This window comes from Gavialis gangeticus, unplaced genomic scaffold (genome assembly GCF_001723915.1).
Source record: "Gavialis gangeticus isolate Ggan-Ray unplaced genomic scaffold, GavGan_comp1, whole genome shotgun sequence".
In the NCBI taxonomy this organism is placed as follows: Eukaryota; Metazoa; Chordata; order Crocodylia; family Gavialidae; genus Gavialis; species Gavialis gangeticus.
In genome coordinates, this window is record NW_017729025.1 from 65,884,327 (window position 1) to 65,891,296 (window position 6,970).

General features: G+C 41.5%; 1 protein-coding gene across 2 annotated transcripts in view; it reads right to left on the bottom strand.

Moving 5' to 3' along the window:
* SCFD1 (sec1 family domain containing 1) overlaps window positions 1-6,970 on the bottom strand; it is a 154,124-nt gene that overhangs the window by 86,321 nt on the left and 60,833 nt on the right. The window lies entirely within an intron of this gene.

Here is a 6,970-nt window from a genome sequence, read left to right on the forward strand (position 1 = left end):
AAGCATCTTGGAAAGGCAGGTACCAGGTCTTCTGGCAGGGGAGAGAGAAGGGTTATAGGGGGTAGGGGGAGAACTGCAAGTTCCCCCTACCCCCCCACATAGACGCACCCTCTTTCCTCGCAACGATGAGTCTTATGATACCAGTGGGAGCAAGGAGGTGGGAGCAATACCTGTCCCTGCACCTGTACCACCTCCATTAACACCAGAAATAGCCTCCAGCACCAGCATGACATCCTTCTCCACCCCAACAGTGTGAGCCTCCCAAGGCCAGCGTGAGCTTTTCAGGGCCAGAGGAGGAGCTGGATCTGGAATCAGGGGAGCTCAGTGTCATAGCCAAGGAAATTCTGGGGAAGTAGGGAGACTGAGTTTGTGCTCCACACCCCCCAAAGTTCCCCTACGGGCAGGTCTCTTCTGGAAGGCACTTTGGGGGAGGCTGCGGGGGCATGTGGCTCACCTTCCCCTGATGTTGTGCCTCTGCTTGCTGAGGAGGGGGATAAGGCAGGATCCTCACCCTCAACCCAGAAGCAGGGTGAGGCGGTTGTAATGTGGGATCATTATGAGTTGGCAGATGATCCCAGGTATGCTACATGCCAGCACTGCCAAAGGCAGATCAGCCGGGGCAAGGAGGTGAAACGCTTCACTACCATGGTGAAGCTGCTGCATCTCAGGGGGCAGCACTACCTTGCCCTTGCTCCTCCTCAGCCTGGCACCAGAGGGAGCATGCCCAAAGGGAAGTCCCCCTCTTGCTCCAAAGCCCCCATCCCCATGAAGCAGAGGCAGGGGAAAGCCGCAGACAAAGGGGGCGTGTTGCAAGGGCGAGCAAGGTCACCCGGAGCATTGGGGAGATGCTTGCTCTGGATGGCCAGCCCTTCTCCTTTGTTGAGTGTCCAGGTGGCTCATGGCACTTGTGGCTCAATCCTACCATGTGCCCACATACATCATCTTCAGCAGGATGGTGGTTTCCTCCCTGTATGAGGCATGCAGGGAATATTTGAGGGAGGAGCTGCGCAAGGCAGGTCCACAGGTAGCCTTGCACTTCGGACATCTGGAGAAGCTGGGGTGGAGATCATGCCTACCTCTCCCTCACAGGGCACTGGTGCAATCAGTCAGGCCGTTGGTGGGCTTTCCTTCAAGTGGAGGTGATGGATGAGTCCCACTCAGCAAGGGAGATCATGGTGGCCACGAACCACAGGTTGCAGGGGTGGCTCGTTGGGCCGGGCAAGCTCAGCTGTGGGTTCATGGTCACTGACAACAGGGCCAATATGGTCAAGGCAGTTCATGATGTCAACTTTGTTGGCATCTGCTGTTTGGCACACAAGTTCCACCTCATAGTCAGGGACACCTTGGAGGGAGACAGGACTCCCAGTGACGGTGCCATCACTACCACGACCAGCCAACTCATTTCAAAACACAGGAAGGTAGAGGGCTACTTCCATTGGAGCATCAAGGGGGGGCAAGATGCTGTGAGAGAAACAGGCAGAGCTGAGCATCCAAAAGCACAAAGTCATGCAGGATGTGGAGGCTCGGTGGAACTCTGCATACCTGATGCTCAAAAGGCTGGTAGAGCAACAGAAGACCAACCATGACATGGCTTTGCTCAGGGACATTGGGATCAGCAGCCCCCTTAACAAAACTGAGTGTACTACCATCTCCCAGATCTTGGTGGTCCTCAAGCTATTCCTCAAGGCCACTGAGACCCTCAGCGTTGGTGATGCCCTCCTTATCCAGGTGATCCCCATAGTGAAGGAGTTTGAGAACTAAATGGAGAAGTTCTAGGGGATCAATGTTCTTGGTTGGTGCAAGCCACTGTCACCAGAGGTGTAGGCACACCAATATGGCTGGATCCGTTGAGGTCCAGTATGGTCCACATGCTGGCATGCATGTGTGACCCAAGGGGGAAGGAGACCACCTGCAGCAGCAAAATGTTGGATCACTGGACGGAGGTGCTGATGAACAGGGAGGCAGAAGGGCAGAGGTGGTGGGACGTGGAAGCGGGGGTGGGGATCCACTGTCCTGTTCCAGCACTCGTAGCACCAACCAATCTCCTCCACCACAGATATGCCAATGTGGGCCAAGGGCATGGCTTCAATCGTGGGGTCCAGAGACACCAGACCCCACCATCTGGCAGGTAGTGTGGAGGCGTCAGTGGCTACCTATCTTGCTGAGGATGTGGTGTTGCTGCCTACTGGGCAACCCACAGCCAGATGTGGCAGGATCTGGCCAAGGTTGCCCGGAAACACCTCTCCTGTCCACTGACCAGTGTCCCAAATGAGAGGGTGTTCAGCATTGATAGGGATGTTGTGATACCTCACCACACCTCCTTGGATCCTGGTTTGGTGGAGCAGCTGGTGTTCCTTAAGGTGAACCTCCCGCTGCTAGGGTTCCCCAAGCTCCACCTGCAGATGGACTGAGTTACACCAATCCTCACTCCACACCTATTAGCATTTTTTTTTTGCTTTGACAACCATTTAATGCCCAGTGATCGATTCATTCCATCCAGGAAGCGCATTCACCAACTGCAGATGCTTCCTCAGCTTGACAAAAGGGTTTTTAAACGCAAAAGCTTGTCAAGATATATTTCTCCAACTATTCAGTTGGTCTAATAAAAGATATCACATCTACTCAAAGAACCTTGCCTGCCTGTTCCTTAGACCAGCACGGCTACAACCAGAAACCCAGTTAACATATACAAGTGACATGAGTTTTGCTTTCAACAGTTTGAGGGACACTTTCACAGAAACCCCTGCACCTATCTCTTTGAAACCTGGCATGCTTCATGCCCTCAGAAGGAACTACCATCCCTGTTTTCATCCAAATCTGCAAAAAAAATGACAAAATTATAGGTATTTTAGTGATTCTCCACTATAGCCTATGGCCAAATCACCGAATCACATCAAATCAGCGCCAAATCTTTCAAATCCACTTTGGCTGAATCGGTTCAGGACAGTGATCTGAATCACCAAATTGAATCAGTCTCCCAAATCGGCTGAATCCGAATCAAATACTGGCCGCTTTGTGCAGGCCTACTGTGCTCTTTCTGGCTATGTCCTTAGACCAACATGGCAATAACCTATACCTCTCTATCACCCTTCTGAGACATTCTTCTAAGAACTGATTGTTCTCAGGAGTACTGACAGGAAGCAAAGTCACGCTTAACGAAAAACAAGCACTATCCACTCAATCTTGTGCATTATTTGCACACGTGCAGACAACCCATAAGTAATTCTGTGACCACAAGGACAACTGTCAGCAACAAACAGAATTTGATATGCAGATTGTGATGTAGATGGTTATTAAGATGAGGTCAGAAACACCTGACCAGCTTTGCTAGTTCCTTAGAAATTGCAGGCTTTAATCTGATGTTCTATTTAATCATTTAAATTTATATGTTGGCTTTGGTAATATAATTTTTATTTTGTTTTCTTCTGTTTAACTCTTCAGGAAATGCTTAGACCATGCATCCATGTCACTGTCTTGGAAACAGTGTTACTCAAACCTCTCTGCCCAGTGTAAGGTTCCACTTGTAAAAGGAATTTTAAAATGACTAAGTCAGGCAAGAAAAGGTGATTGTACCAACGCATAGCACAAAAATTACACTTTTAAAGTTTACTATCCTTGTATATAACACTGTCAATAATTTCAGTGAAAACTTGACAACCTGTATTTAACAACCTATTTTTAGTTTTAAATCACAGAAATGGAGATATTATTAATATTCAAACAGCACATTTTCAAATAATATATATATTTATATGCATATCAGATATTATTCAAACAGCAACCTGAGGAATATGGTCTTGCTTTTATTACTTATTTTTGGTTGTGTTGAAATTAATCTTTCTTGTTTACCGTCAGTTATTCTTACAAGTTCAGACATATTCAGCATGAAAAAAAAATGAATAAGCACTGACATGAAGTATTCAAAAAGCTGAAAAAAAATCTAGGAAATAAATACATTGGAAATTTGTTTTTTGTAAATTCCACATGAAAGTTCTTAATATGTTTTTCATAGGTCTATTTTTTTTTTTGCTAAACTAGGATTACACAAATAATTTATTACCAGTGAGCCTTCTTGAGGATTTCTTCTAAGTGAGGGAGAAGAGGGATTAGGGCACATAGTACAGTCTAATTATCAGAGACAAATAAAGCCAGCACTGCTGCAAGGTTGACTTTGAAAATCAGACAGCAGTTAAATACCATCTGATTCCCAGATATTTATTATTTAGGTTGTTGGCTTTCAACTTTTTTTCATTTGCAGGCCCCTAAAAAATTTTGAATGGAGATGAGGATCTCTTCGGAAATTTTGAATAGAGGTGCAGACTCCTCTGAATTGTAAGTGCAAGTATTTACCATTTTGATTGATCATAGTCATCTTTCACAGACCCCTTAGACACAGTCTGCGGAACTCCAGGGATCTACGGACCACAGGTTGAAAACCACTGATCTAGGTAGGTTTTGGCATTTTTTTTCCATTTCTGGGTTAGTATAGATCGGGTTCACTCTGAAATGCCCAAACAACCTTCAAATACTTAAGGCTGGCTATGCTTTTCTAAAGCCTATTAATTATGCTTAGTAAACCATCTTTATATTTGTTGATGAAATGTAGGTGGGCTTAATACTGGCCAACTGCCTAGCTTTAATATTATTTTTAAATTATTTTCAAAAAGTTTGAAAGTATTAAAAATATGGTATCTTAGAAGACTGAATTCTAACAACAATCAGGACTGTAAATTTTGCTTATAAGAGAGCATTTTAACATCCATGGCTGCATACTGTATTATCAAGATATGCCTGGATAACATGATTGAACATTTCAAAATAAACATTATATAGTTCAAGTGCACTGTCTAAGATTTACACCTTTTCCTATTTATCAGACTTTGAAGGCATGTTTTTTTCTGGGCCAATTGTTTCTAAAAGCTATTTTTATATTGCCATCTTTACTTGATCAGATACTATTAACATAGCCAGCTTTTTCTCTTTTTATAAAATTGTTTCTTCCAATTATCCATTTTCCAGATGTATGATTTTCCTCTAGTTAAGAGGCCATTTCCTATTAAAGGGTGTTTTTTTCTGTTCACGAGACTTTCTCAGAAGATTCTCTAAAGAAACAAATGAATCTTACTGGGAGTGGGTAAGGATCACTTACTGAACCCTGAGCTATGTTTAGGGTGATTTGTATCAACAATATAAATTTGTTTTATGTCATTCAATTGGGAATTGGGATGTGAGACTGTCAGATTTCCTGATAATTGAATATGTTCTGTGGCATGGTCAGATGAGATTATAGGGGCAAAATTAGCATGCAGGACAGAGAAAAATATTGTAATATTAAATCTTTTTGAACAGAGGTAATGGTATTAAGCTGTCAAGTAGTGCAGTAAATTTCTTCTAGGCATCTGAAAGCATGTAAACTGTAAAATCGGTAGCTTCCAATAGTTTAACAGCAACAATTTCAGTATAAAATCCAGCATGTTTTTCTTTTATAGAAGACAGACTTAATATATTAAATATATTAATGTTATCTATTTAGATTTTCACGTCATCTGTTTAGATTTTCATTAAAGGATCCATATATTAAAAACACTAACAGTATGGGGCCTATTAAACAGAAGTTCCATTAATTCAATATTAGTGATCTTGGTACAGCACTAGAACAGCAGTTCTAAACCTCACTAGACTCGAGGCACCCTTTGGAAAAATACCAGCTCTTAGCTTGCTTGTTTTATTTTTAACTATAGAAAAAACAGAAAAATTCTTCTGCTACAAAGAACACAAATATCAAAACAGGTCAGAATGCTTTTGACATTATGCATTCCCATTTGAAATCTTTAGATTTATCTTGTGAATTGTGTGTAGGTGTTTGTGCACTTAAAAGTGCTAATATTGCATGACATCTTGGCCGAGACTGACTGCACTAGAATACTGAACTATATTACAGAACTACATTGTAAGCAAAAACAAATGATAGGTTATATATAATTATAACAAGCTGATACTTTATGTAAATAAGAATTTTAAAAGTATAGCATTATTTTCAGGTTTCTAAAACAAAGAACTAGGGCACAACCTGCACATACAACAAGAAATAAATCTGCAAATCCGCATTTTCTTTCAACTATATATTTGGCCCCAAAGAAATAAGTGAATTCAATCTAAAATATGTATTTATGAAGGTTATTTTTTTCTTAACAAATAAAAAAAAAACATTAAGGAGGCATCCCCTCCATTTAAACTGGAGATTATAGTGGTTAGGCAGTGAAGCATAGATGGGGCATTCTTAAGAACTTTTCCTTCTTTCTGCCTTGGAAGAGCTACTGACTGAAGTGGAATGCCCAGTCTAATTCCAAAAAAAATAAGTCAGGGCAAGAGAACTATTAGAGAGCTTAAAAAGAAAATTAATCTGTAAGAAGGCAGTATGAGAAAGCAAGCAAAATCAGCTTACGGAAATTTTCTAGCAGGCTAAAGAAGGAGCTCCAAGAAGCAAAATATCAACACAGCTCCTTAATATATTTTAAATAGTTTTAAAACAACTAAAAAAGGAAATGTTAGACAGAAAGACTATCTGATTAAATATGTGAAAGAGAAATTGAAGAAAAAGAAGGTTAAAGATGCAAAGTCAGAAAAAGCGTCTGAAAAACTGGAGAGAGAACAAGGCAAGAAAAACTAAGCAGAGATAAATATATATATATATATTAATCAGCTTAGGATTCTCATATCTAACCTGTATGTACAAGTACATTTTACAGCAGTCAAAAATGTTTTAACGTTTTAGTTGAATATGTTCATATATATTTATATATTGTATGTATTTATGTATACATATATTTATATATTTTATTTACTTCCTGACAGGGAGTCCATTGAAAGTAACTTAGAGACAGAGCTGTTCCTAGGGGTATGTGTGTGTATGTGTGTGTGTGTGTGTGTGTGTGGGGGGATGGGGATGGAGAGAGAGAAGTAGTATATG